Consider the following 19,264-nt stretch of genomic DNA (forward strand, 5'->3'; position numbering starts at 1 on the left):
TTTTTTTTTTCAAGACAGGGTTTCTGTCCTGAAACTAGCTTTACAGACCAGGCTAGCCTTGAACTCATAGAAATCCACCTGCCTCTGCCTCCTGAGTGCTGGGATTAAACGTGTGTGCTACCACCACCCAGCTTGATTTGGATTTTTTTTCAGTTTCATACAATCAAAATTATTCTCATAGACAGAAGTTAGCATTGCCAACCTCATCTGATAGATTAAGAAACTAAAGCCCAATGAAGCTAAGTAATTTGCTTCAAGCCACACAGCAAGTCCTTGTCAGAAACATCATCTGAACTGAGGTTCATTTCAGTACTGTATTTTTTTTTCTGCATCGAAGTAGTAAAAACTGCAAAGTCGTTGACAGTGGGGAAGCTTTTATGAATGAAGACACCTTATTGTTTCGAGAGCCGATTTAGAATTGCTACCTCAAACCCAGTCAAAATGGGCTTTCTTGGTACTTTCATCACAAGAAAGATTCTTAGTACTCTAATGTCACATGAGTAATCACTGTCCATCATCAGCCCCTGGACAGCTCCCACTTCCCTGTCCTGGTGATTGTTCCTAACAAGTGACATCCTCCACAAGTCTTGCCCATCACTCTCACTGTGTTCTTAGCTTCTTGCTCACTAAAAAGCCTTGAAGACATTAGACATCAGGCCCCTCAACTTTCCCCTTTAAGTTAGTCAGTGGCTCTCCCTGTGTATTAAGTAAAACCAAAATCTCTGCTGTCATCACTTTTCACTTGTAAATGATGGAAATGTAAAGCTTATATTGTAAGCAAAAGGATATGAACACCAATGTTTAAAACAGAGAACCTAAAAAAAAACAAAACAAAAAGCAAAAACAAAAACAAAAAACCCAGAAATCCTAGACGTAACAGTAAGAAAATCAGGGGCTTAAGAAGTTAGCTCAGACATTATCTAAAATTACCATTGTTTTGATTTGGATTTTTGTCATATGAAGTTCCAAAATTAGTCTTCAGACATGGCTGAAGCCAGGAGCTCCAACAATATTAACAGGACTCTTATGGACTCCTTGCAGCTCACAGCTCTATTGGTCTTCCCACATACAGATTCTATTGGGGTGGAGGGTGCCAGTCAGTGGCTCCTAACCCACCTCCTTCCAGCTCACCTCCTACACAAACAGGAATGTTGGTGAAATGATTAAAGCCACTCCACGTAGTTAAAAGGGAGTTTTATTTTGTGGGGTAACTTACAAGTGAAAGGATAGGTTGCAGGGTCTGGGAAAGGTGTAGCGCAGTCTGGCAGTGTTCTCTGGAGAACTCTACTCAGTCTATCTTTAGCATCCTGGATCCAGGAACCAAGAGAGCCGGCCCATCGGGATCTCGGGTCTTCAGGGTCCTCTCTTGGCCCTGCCTTGTAGGCATGACAGTTACCGAAGCCTCAATGGAGGTTGGAACTTCCAGATCAAAGCTGGAATGGCTACCCACTGCACAGGAAGATGTCTTCCACCCAGTGAGCAACTGTCAACCTGAGAGAAGACTTCACTGGCCCTTCTCTAGCCACACTCCAATGAACAGTCCCTATGCTGACAGGTGGTAGGACATCAATAGCGACAGTGCTATCAGTCTCAAGGACTTGGAGAAATACTCTATGTGTCAGAAAATGAAAATGGGAGTAGTATGTTTAAAAAAACAAAAGCAAAATTATGGGTACTTCAGTCTTCCCCACCAGTCCAGCCACCTCACAGTTAATCCCCGAGATTTGCATTCCAAAAGTCATGAACTTCACAGAGTCTCCCTTTCATCATGGTATTTTCATCCACCAGTGATCTTGTATGCAGTGCCCTACTTCTGGGAACACAGAAGGCATTCTGTGTTCTGTTCTGTTTCTGTAGCTAGAAATGCCCAGCTCTCCTGAGTGTCCTCCAGTCCACATCTGACTGGCTCTAAAGAAAAATAGGCATCTCGTCCCTCTTTAGAGCTCGCTCTACATCTTGCCCATGCTTCCTTTGTTATGGTGCCATGCCATAATCTATAGTATTGTACTTATATGATTATTCCCTAGGATTAAACTCCTTAATTAGGTACACTGAAGAGGTAATTAATTATTGCATGGATGGTTAATTATGTGAATAAAATGAGCAATTCTTCTCAAAGAAAAGATCAATATAGTTGAAAGAACACTGACCTGAGAACTGGAGGGCCTACTCTTGTACTTCCTTTACTATGAGACCTTGAACATGTATCCTGACATGTTGATTTCTGACCTTACTGTTCCTCATGTTTAGGAACTTGTTTAGTAAGGTAATTGGTGGAAGGTGGTGCTACTAACAAAACAGAATTGCCATGTGATATTCCGAATAGAACTCTCTTCCAATCTGTAAATATGAATATGTGGCCATCTGATTATTGGTTCCCTGGCTATGCCCACATTCACATTCTTGGAACCTACAAATGTCAAAGAAATTCTGCCAAAGTATATCTTAGAAGATATATTTCCCTTGGGTTGTACAGATGGCCCTGATGTGATCACGGGAGTCTCAGAGGAGTCCACTGCAAGAAATGAAGGCAGGAAGAAGAGATTGGGATTTGGAGTGATGCTAGAACATGGAGGATGAGAGTACAAGCCAAGGCAGCCCGGGGACCTCAAGAATCTGGGAAATGTGAAGGAACAAGTTCTCCTCAGCATTTCCAGAAGAAACCACCTTGATTTTGGCCCAGGGTAACTATAGACCACTAAGCTTCAGGAGAATAAAATAATCATTTTCTGTCCAAGTCAGTGAGTCTGTGGTCATTTCTTATGACAATTATAAAATATTAACACGAAAGTCTAGGACAGAAGATGAAGTTAAAAAAAAGAGTTACTGTTTTACTAATTCAGAAAAGGAAATAAAGCTGAGATAGATTTTCAACTACATAAAATGTGAAGAGGGCTTGAAAATCAGTAGTTCTTTTCATAGTAAAAGGGCATAAATGGTTGACCCAAATGAATACAGAGAAATCTAGACTAGACATGTTAAAAAAAAAGTTAGTAAAATTTAGAGGTGGGTGTTGTGGTGTACAACTTTAGTCCCATCCCTCAGGGACCAGTAGATCTCTATGAGTTTGAGGCCACCCCGGGTTATAAAAAGAGTTTCTGTATCAAATCTAAACAAACAAAAAAAAGTACTAACTAGAATGAGTTTCCAAAGACTAAAAAAGAAATCCATTAATGGCTTCCTGGAGAATGAGAATCTAGTTAGATATGCTGTAAAGCAGACTGATGATGACTGGACAGGACTGTCAACACACGATGAGGTAAAGGAAGCCACAAGTACTGGACTTCTATCTAGGAGGCCAAAGAAGTAAGTGTCCCTGTGGTTGGAGCAAACAATTTTCTAGCACCAGTGTGACTGGTTCACTCTGAGTTAGTAAGCTGAGCTACGAACTTCTATTTGTAGACTGAAAGAGAAGAATCATCTACAAAGATGAGAGAGACTACAGCCTGCTTGAGGGAAGTCCATAATATTCTCAGATATCAGAGTCTATGAGTCAGTCACAGACTCATTAAATATGAAGTGGTTGAATGTGAGTCCCTGGTGGTCCAGTAACACCAAGTTCTCAAGCTCTCATGGTAATTAAATGACATACAGTCAGCCCTCAGTATACACAAAAGTCTGGTTTCAGATTCCCCACAGACACCAAACCCTGTAGGTATAACATTTGCATACATTGTATGTCCATACAGCCCACATATACTTTATATCATATACTTTAAATCATATCTAAATTGTTCATTGTGCTTGCCACAATATAAATGTAATATCAATAGTTTTTGTATTGTATTGTTCCAAGAACAATGACAAGGACAAGGAGCTGTGCCTGTTCAGTACAAATATTTCCAAATGTTTTCAGTCAGTCATTAGGCGAACCCACAGTTGAAAGTCCCACAGACACCAAAGGCCAACTGTATTGCATATAGAATACAATGTCTAGAATAGAGTAATAATTCTTTTAAGAGGTAGCTCTCTTTTTCCCCAATATGATCAGGCTAGTTGTGAGTTAGAGAAAAGTCATCAGTTTAGACTATAGGGAGTGTAAATTGATGATTCAGAGAGGAGGAGGAGCCCACAGAACAAAGGAAGCCTGCAACAGAGCAGTGAAAATTAATCACAGTGTCAGTACCAAAAGCATCAGGCTTGGGTGGGGACTAGTAATTGGGGCTCCTTGAAAAGTCACCTCCAGCTGCTGAATCACCCCTCCATCATAGAAGAGTACCACGGCTAGAGAAACAGCTTTCCAGGAATTGAGGCAGATCCACTTGCTGTCCCTGGAGGCATCACAAAAATGGCATTCACTTGACTTTTATGACATCATCTCCTTTCCTCCAATGTATATCACCAAAAAAATTTATGTGCAGACTATCATCTTAAGTATAGCAGTAAATACAACAGCCATAAACCAGTCCTTGCCCTAAAACTTTATAATCTAGTCCTCATAGCAGATATTACTAATCAATTAATGACACACTCCTACAAAATTCTAGAGATGCCATCAATTACTTCTCTGAGTAGTCTATCTCTCCAAAGAGCTACCACCAATCAATTAGAATTGGCATATGAGATGAAAACTCACTGTCATTCCTGCTAGAGCTCCCACAGCTACTGAATGAATGTGCACTGATCTCTTCACAGGCATATGTCACAGCTATATCACACGCCGTTGCTAACAGCAAAATGATACCCCAAAAGCAACAATCACCAATGTAGACATTTAGAATCTGATGACATTATGTTTTGACTGCTTGCCCTGAAAGGGTCTTGAATATCTCACTGAAGCATCCAGTTATTACCCTGACCTCCCAGCTGCTCATCTGATGATCAATTGATGGAGTGTTTATAAGCCATAATCTCAAGTTCATTTATGATATTTGTGATCATTTATTTTATAGCTCCAGACCCAGCCTTCACATACCATTTCTCTCTCTCTCTCTCTCTCTCTCTCTCTCTCTCTCTCTCTCTCTCTCTCTCTCTCTCTCTCCTCTCTCAATACACGCACACACGCATGCACACACATGAACATGCTTACACACAGAGAGACACACATGCACTTAGAGAAGCCCAGTGAGGTTATACATAGAATGGGTGTTCCTATATATAACTGGTAGCTACATGATATGATGGAATATAAATCATGTGGTACCCATTGCCAGGCTCAGCTCTCCCAAAGATTACTATTTTGTCTTTTGGATCCATTTTTCTCATCTGTAAAACATGACTAACAATATTTATATCATAATATATACAAAACAATACGTATGTATTAATAGCACATAATAACATACGTGAACTAATAATATATACATAGTTTAGGACTCTAATACATTAATCAAGATTTCTAATGACTCTAGACACTAGGTGGCAGTATTTCACTTCTTTCTCACCAAAGCCTGGGGGGGGTGGGGGACGATGACACAAAAACACTTGGACAGTCAGTCACCACCTAGTGACATCAGAAAGCCCATGAAAGTATGTTTACCTATGACAGGAGAGAAAGACCTGGACTGGACAAAATGCAGTTAGCACTGCCTCTCAAACTATGAACCGGGAAGTAGACATTAAACCATAGGAAAATGAAAATGAAAAACAAAACCAGTGTAGTCACTAGATAAAGGGTAGACAAAGGAGGGAAATCTGTGACTCCAGGACATCACTGGGTACAGAAGCTATTTCTCAGTCTCAGCCCCTGTTTTCAAAGGCATGTTTCACCCTCCTGGCTGATTCTGAATTCTGAAATTCTGTTGCTAAGATAAGGGATAGGTAATTCATGAAGTCCCACAGTTGGTAGCGAGTTTAGCCCCGGGATCGAAGTCTCCTGACTCATACTAGCTCCACACAAGCTTGCCTCTTAACCAGTTCCTCTCTCTTACCTTCTCCTTCTCAGAAACAGTGTGAAGCATGTGGGGGATTTTCCCAATGTCAAATAAGAAGACAAAAGGGAGAAACAAAATTTGTAGTGATCACTAGCTAGTAGTGGCTACTATTGGATTAAGTGCATTAATTTAAATCAAATTAAATGTTTACTTTCTCCTTTGTACTAGCTCAAGAGCTACCCAGGTGTAACTGTCAAAGAATGGTACTTGGCAGTGTATCATTCAGCTTCTTTACAATGTTTACAGAGCACTAAATTATATAATTTTAAAAAATCAAAACAAAGCAAGATGACTATTTTACGGAAAATATATTAAAATTTAAGAGAAAAAGATTAATTAAAATACTAGGGTAATATATTGATGTATTTTATAAGTTGATTTGAGTGGACAAAATTTAATTTAAATCTAGTGTAAAGAAATTGAAATAACAAATACATGAAATTGAATTGGTTCTCAACACATATCAATGTTTTTTAAAGTAAAAAAAAAAGGAAACTAATGAATTATAGAAGGTGTTTATTAAATGTAGTCATGGGAACTTTTTAAAGAGCCTAAGTAAAGCAAGTTCCAATGCCTGAGTCTGTGGGGACTGTACCATCTCATCTTCCGAAAGATGAACCGGGTTTCTGGGTTTGGGGTGTGCCTTGAGAACCTGGGTCCTGCTTTTGGGGTGTGCCTTGAGAACATGGCTCCTGCCTTTGGGGTGTGCCCTTGAGAACCTGCTTGGCTCAGGAAGCTACATGACAGGGCATCAGGGAAGCAGTCAGAGGAGTACATGGCCCCCCGATGTGACCACCTGAGCTGAACAATCTACCTCATGCTACTTTATTTCTCGATAGACTTTCCAGAAGAAAGCCAGAGTCAGACTGCAGCAAGCAATTTCGCTTGTTTTTATCTCCTGAATTTCTTTGTAATAAGTGGTATCTTTTCTCTGATGCTCTTCATAAGATATATAAAGAAATTCCTGGGGCTCTTTCCAAAGGCACAGATTTCTAGATGTCTTTGCAGGCCTTCTGATTTAAGCATCTGGGGACAGAAACCTGGGATGCTATCATTATTTTTGGTCCAATAGACTTTGATGCTAGGGTTGAAAACTATTAAAATCACACTCTTGAATAGCTGCAATGTACACATAGGCATTGTGAATGTCACATCAACTTTCAAGCAGCTCCAAACTCATTCATTTACGAACTCTCCTCATTTACCTTAACAATTTTCAACTTAGAATCATGACACTCTTTCTTTTCCATTTTCGTGTGAGGGTGGGGGGGAGGGTATATGAGTGTGTGTATATGTGCTCACATGTGTGTGGGCACGTGTATGCTTGTGTGTCCAAGAGAAGGCCTGGACTCATCACTGTTCTTCTACCTTATTCGGTGAGACAGTGTATCCCAGTTAAACCCAGAGCTTCCTCATGTGGCTAATCTCACTAGCCAGCTTGCTCTGGGGATCCACCTTCCCAGGCTGGAATTACAGGCAGCCCACCACACTAACCTGGCATTTTTACTTTGGATCTGTGAATCCTAACTCCAGTCCCCATACTCACATGGCAACAAGCACTTAACACCTCTCCCAGACTGTCATTTTTACTCTTAAAAATTACTGAGGACTCCTGCAAGATGTTTGGTTTGGGTTTTGTTTTATTTTATTCTGAAAAAAAGTCTAGCTATGAAACCCAAGCTAGCCTTAAATTCTTTGTGATTCTTCTGCCTCAGCATCTTGAATGCTGGGATGATAGGTGTGTTTCACCATGTGTCTGTGGGACATATCTATTTAGGTTCATCATATTAACAACTAAAATAGAAAAACTTTTAAATGTTTAAAAAAACCTTTATTGTTAACATAAGAAGGTTGATGGAAAACAGCTAATTTTCAGAATCAAAAAGTATTGAGAAGAGTAGAGTTCTTTTCCATATTTATAAAGCTCTTCACTGTATAGTTTAATGACAGACATCTGGAATCTCATATCTGCTTTCATTTTTGATCCATTGCTGTCACGTATTACATCGCTTCTGAAGAAACCCAGTCAAATTCAGAAAACCACAACAGGAGAGAAAAGTGATGGCTCAGTATCACTGGGAAGGAGTTTTGAGACTATGAAGATTCCCTAGGAAATATATCAGACTCCAAAAATGACCCCAGCTACAGTTTGAGGGCTGCACTAGTTCTTCTTCCAAAGCACATTCTTTTTCACATGCAGTTCATTTCTCTTTCAATACTGCATATTCTCATGGCTTTTTATTGTGGCGAATGTTTGATGCATTTCCCTAATCATGTATACATGTGTGAAAATCGGGAGCTTCAGGAAACAGAAGTCCTGTGGTTCTTTGTACAGGGTTGAGGGCTCCTGGGCTTTTCCCTTCCACTTTGGTATGTCTATTGATGTCGTTCTTATTCAGCTCATGCTTGGACAGTCATATTGATGAGACTTTATGAGTGCAGCTTCTGACATTACTAGGAGACACATCTCACAGCAAACTCCTTGATCTTCTGGCTCTTACAATCTTTTTTCCCTCTCTTCTGCCATGTTGCCTGAGCCTTAAGTATGGGAGTGTCTCGCAGATGTATCCATTGGAACTGGGCTCCACAACTCTGCATTTTGATTGACTGTGGTTTTCTGTAGCCGTTTCTGTCTGTTGCAAGTTTCCTTGATGAGTAGGGAATACTACACTTATCTGTGGGTATAAGGACAAATGGTGAAGTTGTTAAGGATTAAGCTATTGAGGGCTGGAGAAATAGTCTCACCCAGAGAAGAGCACAACAATCAGTTATCCGATATCAAATGTCAAATGGTCAACCCTGAGAACATACACACATAATATACAGACTAAGCAGATTCTAAGCATATTCTATACAGATATAGGTATGTGTGTGTGTGTGTGTGTGTGTGTGTGTGTGTGTGTATTCATACAATAACAATTAATGGAAAAGAAACCAAGGATTTGAAAGAGAGCAAAGAGAGGTATATATATGGAAGGCTTTGGAAAGAGAAAGGGGGAGGGGAAACACTGCAATTCTGATCTCAAAAGTAAATAAATAGACAGAAATCCTCTCGCACTATCGCAGATGAAGGAAGGTTATGGTCACTGTACAGATGGAACTGACAAAATTTCACAGGGATAATGTACCCACTATGTTTCTTCTCAGGCTCCACAGCTCTGCCCAGAGCTACTCCATGTTATACACCATGGTCCTCTGCAAGGCTCCTTCCCCAAGTGAGGCTTTGGGTTACGGAATGACTATCTCACCTGAATGACCTTGAAGTTCCAGGCCAACAACTTACCATCAAGGTTGTGATTTCAGATTCCCAAAGGAGTGACTTGAAGATGTCTCTAAGGTGGGTGGTCTCTGTATCCTTAGAAACAGACTAAGCAGGAGACAATATTCTTTTTTTTTTTTTAATTCTTTCAAGATAAGCCGCTTTATTTCAGTTAGTTAGTTAGTTAGTTAGTTAGTTGTTATTTATTTTACATCCTAGCTGCAGTTTCCCCTCTCCTCCCAGTCTCCCCCTCCCCTTCCTCTCCCCTCCCCCATCCAATCTTCCCCCATTTCTGTTTAGGAAAGGGCAGGTCTCCCATAAATATCAACAAAACATGGCATATCAAGTTACAGTAAGATTAAGCACTTCCACATGTATTAAGGCTGGGCAAGGTGACCCAGTATTAGAAGTAGGTTCCCAAAACCCAGAAAAAGAGCCAGAGACAGCCCCTGCTCCCACTGCTAAGAGTCCCACAAGCTACACAACTGTAACATACGCGCAGAGTGCCTAGGTCAGTCCCATGTAGGGTCCTTGGATGTCAATCTCTGTGAGCTCCTGTGGGCCCAGGTTAGTTGATTCTGTAGATTTTCTTGTGGTGTCCTTGACCCTCTGGCTACTACAATTGTTCCTCCCTCTCTTCAACAGGATTCCCCGAGCTTGGTCTAATGTTTGACTGTGGATTTCTGCATCTGTTTCCACCAGTTGCTGGGTGAAGTCTCTCTGATGAAGACAGAGATAGACACCAACCTATGAGTATAGCAGAATATCGTTGGGCATCATTACATTGACTTTTTTTTCTCTAGTCATGTTTGGTTTTATCCTAGGTCTCAGGGTCATCTAGCCTCTGGGTCTTGGTGCTCCAGGAAGTGTCAGGGTTGGGTTTACTCTCCCGGCATGGGTCTCAGGTTGAACCAGTCATTGGTTGAACACTCTCACATTATCTGTGTTACCCTTACCCCAGCACATCCCAGGTGCCAGACAGGCTATGGGTCGAAGGTCTGTGGCTGGGTTGGTGTCCCAATCTCCCCACTGGTAGTCATGCCTGGTCACAGGAGGTGGTCAATCCAGGTTATGTATCTGCTTTTGCTAGGAAATCCTGCTTAGCTGGGATCATCCTTGTAGATTCCTGGGAGTTTCCCTTGCACTAGGTTTCTACCTGACCCTGAAATGACCCCCTTTCCAGTCGGTTCTTTCAGTACTCTCCCACTACAACCAGCCCCACCTGATCCCTCATGTTCCCATCCCCACCTTCCCCAGTCCACCCACAAAATCTCTTCTATTTCTCCTTCCCAGGGAGATCCAAATGCTTTCTTGGGTCCTCTTTGTTACCTAGCCTCTCTAGGTTTGTGGATTGCAGCCTGGTTATCCTTTATTTTACAGATAATATCCACTTATAAATGAGTACATACCATGTTTGTCTCTCTGGGTCTGGGTTACCTCATTCAGGATGATTTTTTTTCTAGTTCCATCCATTTGTCTTAGAATTTCATGATGTCATTGTTTTTATCAGCTGAGTAATACTCCATTGTGTAAATGTACCACACTTTCTTTACCCATTCTTCAGTTGAGGGACATCTAGATTATTTCCAAGTTCTAGCTATTATGAATAAAGTTGCTATGAACATAGTTGAGCAAGTGTCTTTATGGCATTAGTGAGCATCCTTTGGATATATACCCAAGAGTATGTAGCTGAGTCGAGGTAGATCAATTATCAATTTTCTGAAAAACTGCCGTATTAATTTCCTACCAGCACTGTGGGAGTGTTCCCTTTGCTCCACATCCTGTCCAGCATGAGCTGTCACTGGTGTTTTTTATCTTAGCCATTCCGACAAGAGTAAGATGGAATCTCAGAGTCATTTTGTTTTGTATTTCCCTGATGGATAAGGATGTTGAACAATTCTTTAAGTGTTTCTCAGCCACTTGAGACTCTTCTGTTGAGAATTCTCTGTTTACCTCATTTTTAAAATTGAATTATTTGGTTTTTTGATGTCTAGTTTCTTGAGTTCTTTATATACTTTGGAAATCAGCCCTCTGTTAGATATGGGGATTGTGAAGATATTTTTCCATTCTGGAAGCTGCTGTTTTGTCCTACTGATGGTATCCTTTGCCTTACAGAAGCTTTTCAGTTTCATGAGGTCCCATTTATTAACTGTTGATCTTAGTGTCTGTGTGCTATTAGTGTTCTATTCAGGAAGTTGAGGAGACAGTATTCTAATGCTGGCTTTCAACTTGTGCTGTCCAATATAGGTCTAAATAGATGGAACAACAGAACAAGATTAAGAGCGTGATGGGCTGTGTGCTTTTGACTGTAACAGGATAGGGATATGAAGTTCTAATGGGAAGACAGTCAACACTTTCTGGAAGAAATATTATAAGTATGTATATTTAAAATATTAATAATCACATTTATAATGTAAAAATAAACCAGAGAAATTAATTTTGTTAACATATTTTAACTCAACATATGCAAATGCTATTACTTCAACAGGTAATCAGTATGAAAGGCATTAATGAGATATTTTACATCCTTTTGTAATCAGATCTTTAAACTCAGTGTGGAATTTGTACATACAGTACATCTTAATTGATACCCTTAATTTTCATTAGAAAATGATTCTCTCTGTAAAGCTCATAAAATTTATAGCTGAATGAGTAGAGTCATACAGCCAAGGTACTCCAACTTAAAGCCTCCAAACAACTCAATCAAGAATCAGTTTTACAAGTTTAGCTATAATTTAATTAATTTCAAACCTCAGTTCTTCTGTTCCACATTTCCAAAGTTCAATAACCATATATGGCGAGGTCTACACTTATACATATTAGTCTAGACTTAGAGCTAGAATATGGCATCTCTTACAAGTGTCCAGACCCAGTACCTGAAGAATTTACCCTAGTACAAATGACCAAAAGTATATATCTGATAGAAATATCTAAGTTAGAACTGCTCAAATTTTATTGATAATAAATCCTTGGAAGTTGCACAAAAGGTTTTTCTCTAACAAAAAGGCATCCTTTTAAGTACATTCAAGAGGCTTGCTGGTTAAAGGGATCCTAGAATGTTTTAGCACACTCACCAAATAAATTATTATTTGTTTGAGACAAGATATCTGCTTATATGAAATTCATTTTAAGTGAAGTGAGGATGCATAGAAAACCAGCTGAAGGCTCTTGTACAAGTGAGTGGCCCAGGAAGTCACTCTCTACCCTCAAGAAGCTGAAGTGGGGATTTCACAAATGTTTGACAACCTTAAACAAAAGATCAAAATGGTGTGGTTTCTATTTGTTGAGTTAATATTGGCTTCCCTAAGTATGCCGGTCCCTTGTCTGTTACAAACTGTGCGAGGAACTTTGAGAAAAGGCTGATCAGTGATGGGGCAGCCTTGAGCATTTTCCAGCAGGTGACACTGTGGGCAAAGGAACTTGAAAAGACTTCATAATTCCACTATCCAAGTTTCTCCAACAATTCCAATCTCTGATGCTTTTATATCTGTAAATTATGTTATAAAGCTTACCTGTGCGCACAGAGGCCATTTTAATGAATGGTTGTGGCAGGGTCCTGTGTTGTTGTTCCCTTTGGGGAAGGGGGCCAAGTAGGCGCAGAGTCAAATCACACAGACTCAGGAAGAATGTTGAAACAACAAACTCAGTTTATTCAGGAAGAGGCAAGCCTTATATACCCTCCAGCCCACCCTGGGGGGTGGTCTGATGAATATGCATCTGCTGGTGTGACATGGCTGCCTCTCATTGGTCCAGGTCATCTGCAGATCGTGTTTCAGCTGCTGTTGCTAAGGTTCTTAGGCAGACCCAGGTTGTCTCTCAGAAAGTATCTTTTTAACTTGTTTGGGCCAGCTGGCCCTCAAGCCTGTTAGGGATGAGTCATCCCACAAATGGTGTTATTTAAAGCTTCCTCTTTATCCAACTAAATAAGTATGTGGATGTTTAACATCAGCCAAACAATCTGTCCATTTGTTTATTCATTCATTCATTCATTCATTCATTCATTCATTCATATGTTTGTCAATCTGTTACCTGTGGAGTAATGTGTTCTGTACCAGAGAAATAGATACACAAAAAGTATATAATAGAGTACAAAAGAGTGAGATAAAGTATTGTAAAAGATAGAGCTGATATCCAGAATATATAAAGAACTCAAGAAATTAGACATCAAAATACCCAACAGTCCAATTAAAAAATGGGCAATAGAGCTAAACAAAAAAATCTCAACAGAAGAAGCTCAAATGACTGAAAGACATTTAAGGCATTGCTCAACATCCTTAGTCATCAGGGAAATGCAAATCAAAACAACTCTGAGATACCAAGTTACACCTGTCAGAATGGCTAAGATCAAAAACACTGAAGACAGCTTATGTTGGAGAGAATGTGGAAGCAAGGGGAACACTCCTCCACTGTTGGTGGGAATGCAAACTTGTACAGCCACTTTGGAAATCAATATGACACTTTCTTAGAAAATTGGGAATCAACCTCCCTCAAGACCCTGCTATACCACTCTTGGGCATATACCCAAGGAATGCTCAATCATACCATAAGAACACATGTTCAACTATGTTCATAGCATCATTATTTGTAATAGCCAGAACCTGGAAACAACCTAGATGCCCTTCAACTGAAAAATGGATAAATAAAATGTGGTACATACACACAATGGAGTACTACTCAGCAGAGAAAAACAATGACATCATGAGGTTTGCAGGAAAATGGATGGAACTAGGAAAAAAATCATCCTGAGTAAGGTAACCCAGACTCAGAAAGACAAACATGATATGTACTCACTCATAGGTGGATACTAGATGTAAAGCAAAGGATAACCAGACTGCAACTCACAACTCCAGGGGGGTTACCTGGTAAAGAGGACCCTAAGAAAGACACAGATATTGCCCAGTGACAGAGAAATGGATGAGATCTACATGAGCAAACTGGACTGAGGGGGTGGAGGTGCGTAATGGAGGGCAAGGGTCGGGGGAAAGAGAGCGTAGGGGAGCGGGAGGTCCCAGCTGCATCAGGAGCAGAGTGAGAGAATGGAGAGGGAGATACCATGATGAATGAAGACCCCAGAGGAATAGGAAGAAGCAGAGTGCTAGAGAGGTCCCCAGAAATCCACAAAGATACCTCTACTGCAGACTACTGGCAATAGTCGAGAGAGTGCCTGAGCTGACCTGATAGGATGGCCGAACACCCTGGCTGTCATGATAGAACTCTCATCCAGTGTCTGATGGAAGTGGATGTAGAGATTCACAGCCGAGCCCCAGGTGGAGCTCCAGGAGTCCAACTGGCAAGAGAGAGGAGGGATTCTATGAGTGAGAGCTACTGAGACCATGATTGGAAAAGGCACAGGGACAAATAGCCAAACTAGTGGAAACACATGAACTGTGAACCAATACTGAGGAGCCCCATGGAACTGGACCAGGCCCTCTGGATAAGTGAGACAGTTGATTAGCTTGAACTGTTTGGGATGCCCCCAGGCAGTGGAGCCAGGATCTGTCCTTGGTGCATGGGCCGGCTTTTTTGGAGCCTGGGGCCTACACTGGGACACTTTGCTAAGTCTTGGTGTAGGGAGGAGGGGACTGGACCTGCCTCAGCTGAGTCTACCAAGCTGGACTGACTCCCCAGGGGAGACCTTGCCTTGGAGGTGGTGAGAGTGGGGGGAGGTTGGGGGAAGGGCTGAGGGGTGGGAGGAGGGAGGATGGGGGAATCTGTGGCTGATATGTGAAATTAAGTTAATTATAAAATAAAAATATTATTTAAAAAGATAGATATGATTCTACATCAGGAGGATAGAGGAGAAAATTAATGAAGAAGTTATTTTTCATATAAATACTCTGTATATGAGTCCATAAAGCTTGGTAGAAAACCATAGAGACCCAGCTTGACCCAACTACAACCATCTTGAATTGTAACCATGACAACTGCCATAAGTAATCCTGACCTATCTTACCTATAGTTTACCAGCATGCTGCATAAAACAAACTGAATGGTGTATATAACTTATAAAGTGTATATAACTTTATAAATAAGATCTGATGTCATCAGTGGTAGCAATGTGCCTGGCATACTTGTTGTTAGCTTGTGCCGGGCATACGTGATGTTAGCTTGAGATAAAACATATATATTCTGGCTTGTTTCAAAGTCATTTTTGTCCTGGCAAAACTGCAAGCCCCTTCCTTCCGACAGAAGTCACAGAGATCCACTGAATTAGCTATTCCCCTTGACCTTGCTTCTGTCCGCTAGTCCCTACAGTAGCATGGGTCTCGAATGCCCCCGGGACCATGTACTGAAAGGTTGGCCCCTAACCCATGGCTGTATTGGGATGTGGTAGAACCTTTAGGAGGTAGACCTCATGGTATAAAATTGAGACACTGGAGGTCTACTATGGAAGGAGATATGGGTACTCTGGCTCCTCCCAGCTATCATAAAGTCAACAGTTCCCTCTGCCTCAGGACCCCATCACAATGTTCTCCCAGACCACAGACCCAAACACAATGATGCTGTCTGACTGTGAACTGAAAGTTCTGTCTGAAACCATGAGCCGTATAAACTTTCCCTCATTATAAATTGATTGTCTCAAGTATTTGTTACCATGACAAAAAATCCAACTAACAATCTCCAGTAAATTGTATTCTGTGTGATCCTGGATCTGCCTGCCTCCTCTGCAGACTCACAGCAGCCTCTACCTATAGCAACCTGCTACTTCACACCAGATACTTCCAGAACATGGTCACCAGAGGAGGGTGAAGAGGTGTAGGGGGGAATAGAAACTCCTAAAATGGCAACCAATACTTCACAGAAGCCTCTCATCTATCTCCCAGCCTAACCTCCACTCCCACTGTGGTCTGTTTAACAGTCACGGTGTGGTCTTGTATCTTGTGTAACTGTCAATCAAGTTCCATCACCCTCCAATCTCTAACTTCTATAGTCTCCTAGCATAGCTGGAATGAAACCAGTGTTTCTGCCATGATCACAAGACCTCCTTAATTACGTTAGAGACTTCCTTTGCCCTTCATCCCTCCAGACCATTACATCTGCCACATAGACCTATCTTATGTTCTTCAATCATTCCTAGCAAGTTCCTATCTCAAGACTCTTGTAAACTGCTTATGAATACTTTATATTTAAAATAAAATCCTGTCACTTTCTGCTGTCTTATTGACACTATGAGTTTCTGCTGTCAACTTGACACAAACCTTAAGTAACTAGAGAAAAAGTACGTTAAGCAATGAATTGCCGGAATCAGATTGGCCTGTGGTCATGTCTGTGCAGTATTTTCCTAATTGATGTAACAAGGCCCAGTCTACTATGGGCAGTGGCATCCCTATGCTGATGGGCCTGAGCTATATGAGAAAGATGGCTGAATTAGGCAGATGGAGCAATCCAGTAAGCAGTGTTCCTCTATAGGCTCTGTTTCAGCTGCTACCTGAGTTCCTGCTCTAACTTCCCTCCGTGATGGACTGTGACCAAGTTTCACTGGGTCATGGTGTTTATCACAGCAACAGAGGCCAAGCTAGAACTTAACCCTACTTTATTTCTCCACAGAGCACTCAAGGCCAGGACAGGAAAGTATTACATGGTTATTTCCCTATAGTAACATGGCCTCTTTACCAGAAAGCAGATACCATCAGAGTCGGGGCTCTGACCTATTTTATTCACTACAGTATTACCAGTGCCTGAAGTAGTCCCTACACAAGATGGGCTCCCTGGAATCATTTGTGGAATAAACAGAGAATTTAATGAGGCTGGGGAAATATACATATACTAAGAGATTGTAAGTATCTATCGTAATGTGGCTGCTTCATAGAGATGAAAGACAAGGAAAGAGCCATTAGAAATGAGGACTGACAGGCACTGAGTGACTGGATCCCAAAGAGTCCTATACACCTAGCAGAGAACCTCAGTTATATTCCAAGGACATTGGGAAGCCAGTGAAGCATCCTATGAAAGGACATGTCACTGCCGGGCGGTGGTGGTGCATGCCCTTAATCCCAGCACTCGGGAGGCAGAGCCAGGCGGATCTCTGTGAGTTTGAGGCCAGCCTGGACTACCAAGTGAGTTCCAGGGAAGGCGCAAAGCTACACAGAGAAACCCCGTCTCAAAAAACCAAAAAAAAAAAAAAAAAGGACATGTCACATGTAAATATGCACATTAAAAGATGATTCAAGCTGCCATATGACTGACTGAACAGGGACTCCAGGCAAAAAAAGACACATTAGGATATTTTTGCCATTACCCCCCATCTGTAAAGTCAAAATAACTATCTTCATTGTAGGCAATAGTGCTGGTTGATGTGGTAAAAGCACATAAAGATCTTAGCATAGCACCTGGCACCTAGGATGCTGTCAATCAATGTCACTTATAACCATCAGTGCTAGGGAAACTTGGAGGAGCAGACCTACACTTCTGCCCTGGCGATGGCGTGGAAAGTGGTGTCTTTGATCCCAACAGGCACTTAGAAGGTAGAACTCATTTCTGAGATCAGAGAATAAATTCTATTTGGGGAAAAGTGTAGTTTGAAATAGCTGTGGCAGAGCCGGTTGAGATCTGTGATACGCAGCTGCTATAATGGTCTAAAACTCAGGAGGGAAGCTTAAAGCAAAAATATAGATTCAGAGGAATCCCTTCCCTTATAATCAATTGTCCAGTTCCCTTGCAAGCCAAGCACTGACCAAAGTAAAAACCTTAAGAAAAAAATCATCTCAGATAGCTGAGATAGCTGAAAAAGAAAGATAGCCGATTGCGAGTCCAAGCCCCTTGGCAAGCCTTGGCAATGTTCACCTAACTCCCTTTGCAGCACCTCTGGATGTGAAGAAGAGTTCCGTAGGTTTGTGGACTTTTACCACAGCCTCCATCTCCAGGTTCTTATATTCCCCTGCAAGGGGAAGCTAAATGAGTTCCAGGATTCTAAATATTATAGCTGAGAAATCTCTTAGCTTTGACAACATTTTTTCCTCAACTTAGTGAATTTTAGATGCAGTCTTCTACTCTTAACCAGCTTCAAGTATCTGAGGATGAATGTGTGTGTGAGGTACAGTGGAAAATGCCGGTGCACGTGCATTTGTCAAGTTTCCAGAGGTATAAGAACAGCAAGAGACAGATGAGTTTTCAGCTGAGGCAGGAAAAATTGGCTTGAGGGTCACATTCAAACACTCAACTTTGGAACCATGAAAAGGACACGGAAAAGTCTTGATATACATTCATGCGCCCATTCATTCATTCATTTAACAGGGCCTAATATAAGTGCCAAGTACTGTGCTAAATACAAAGGAAGCAAGAGTGAACAAGAATACATTGTGGGTTTTTTTGTAGCTTGTTTTCTGTTTCCCAGAACCTTGGCTGATGTCTAAAATATAAAAGAAGACATCTTGGTTCTCATTCATCCATTGGCAGATGAGTGGTTTGCCTTCAGGATGGGGGCAATTTCTCTACTGAATTTGCCTCTTCCCAGTGACCATAATTTGTATAAAATTGACAAGAAACTAACCTCAATATCTGAAAGACTTGTAAAAATACAGTGATTGACTCCATTCTAAGAACTTCTGGTACAGCTACCCTGGATGGAGGACCAACAACCTGGCATTCTAAAAAGAACCCAGGAAAGGCTGATGGTGCTGGTCTGGGTCCACTCTGAACTGTCTTAGATAAACATTCACCTACTTTCCTCTTCTGGATAAGGAGTCCTTTACATTTCAGGATAATCATCCCAAGAAAAATCTGGAACAAACAGAACTATTTCTTGCATTTTTTTATTTTCTTTAATTTTTGTTGTGTGTAGTGTATGCCTGTGTGTGTGTGTGTGTGTAAATATAGGGGAATGTGCACATATCCGTAAGTGAGCAGAGAAAGCTCAGGTGTCCTCTACATTAGGTGTCCTCTCACTGAACTTCAGCTTACCTATTTGGCTACACAGGCTAGCTAATGAGCTCCAGGGATCCTCCTGTCTCTGCCCCCCCCCCCAGCCTTAGGGTTATAAGAATGTTCTGTGGTGATATTTTATTTGTGTTGAAATGTGGTGATATTTTATTTGTATGTTAATAAATAAAGTTTGCCTGGAGATCAGAGGAAATAGCAAGCCATTTTAAGTAAACACAAAAGTCAGGCAGTGGTAGCACATGCCCTTAATCAA

The sequence above is a fragment of the Peromyscus leucopus genome, chromosome 4, assembly GCF_004664715.2.
Source record: "Peromyscus leucopus breed LL Stock chromosome 4, UCI_PerLeu_2.1, whole genome shotgun sequence".
In the NCBI taxonomy this organism is placed as follows: domain Eukaryota; kingdom Metazoa; phylum Chordata; class Mammalia; order Rodentia; family Cricetidae; genus Peromyscus; species Peromyscus leucopus.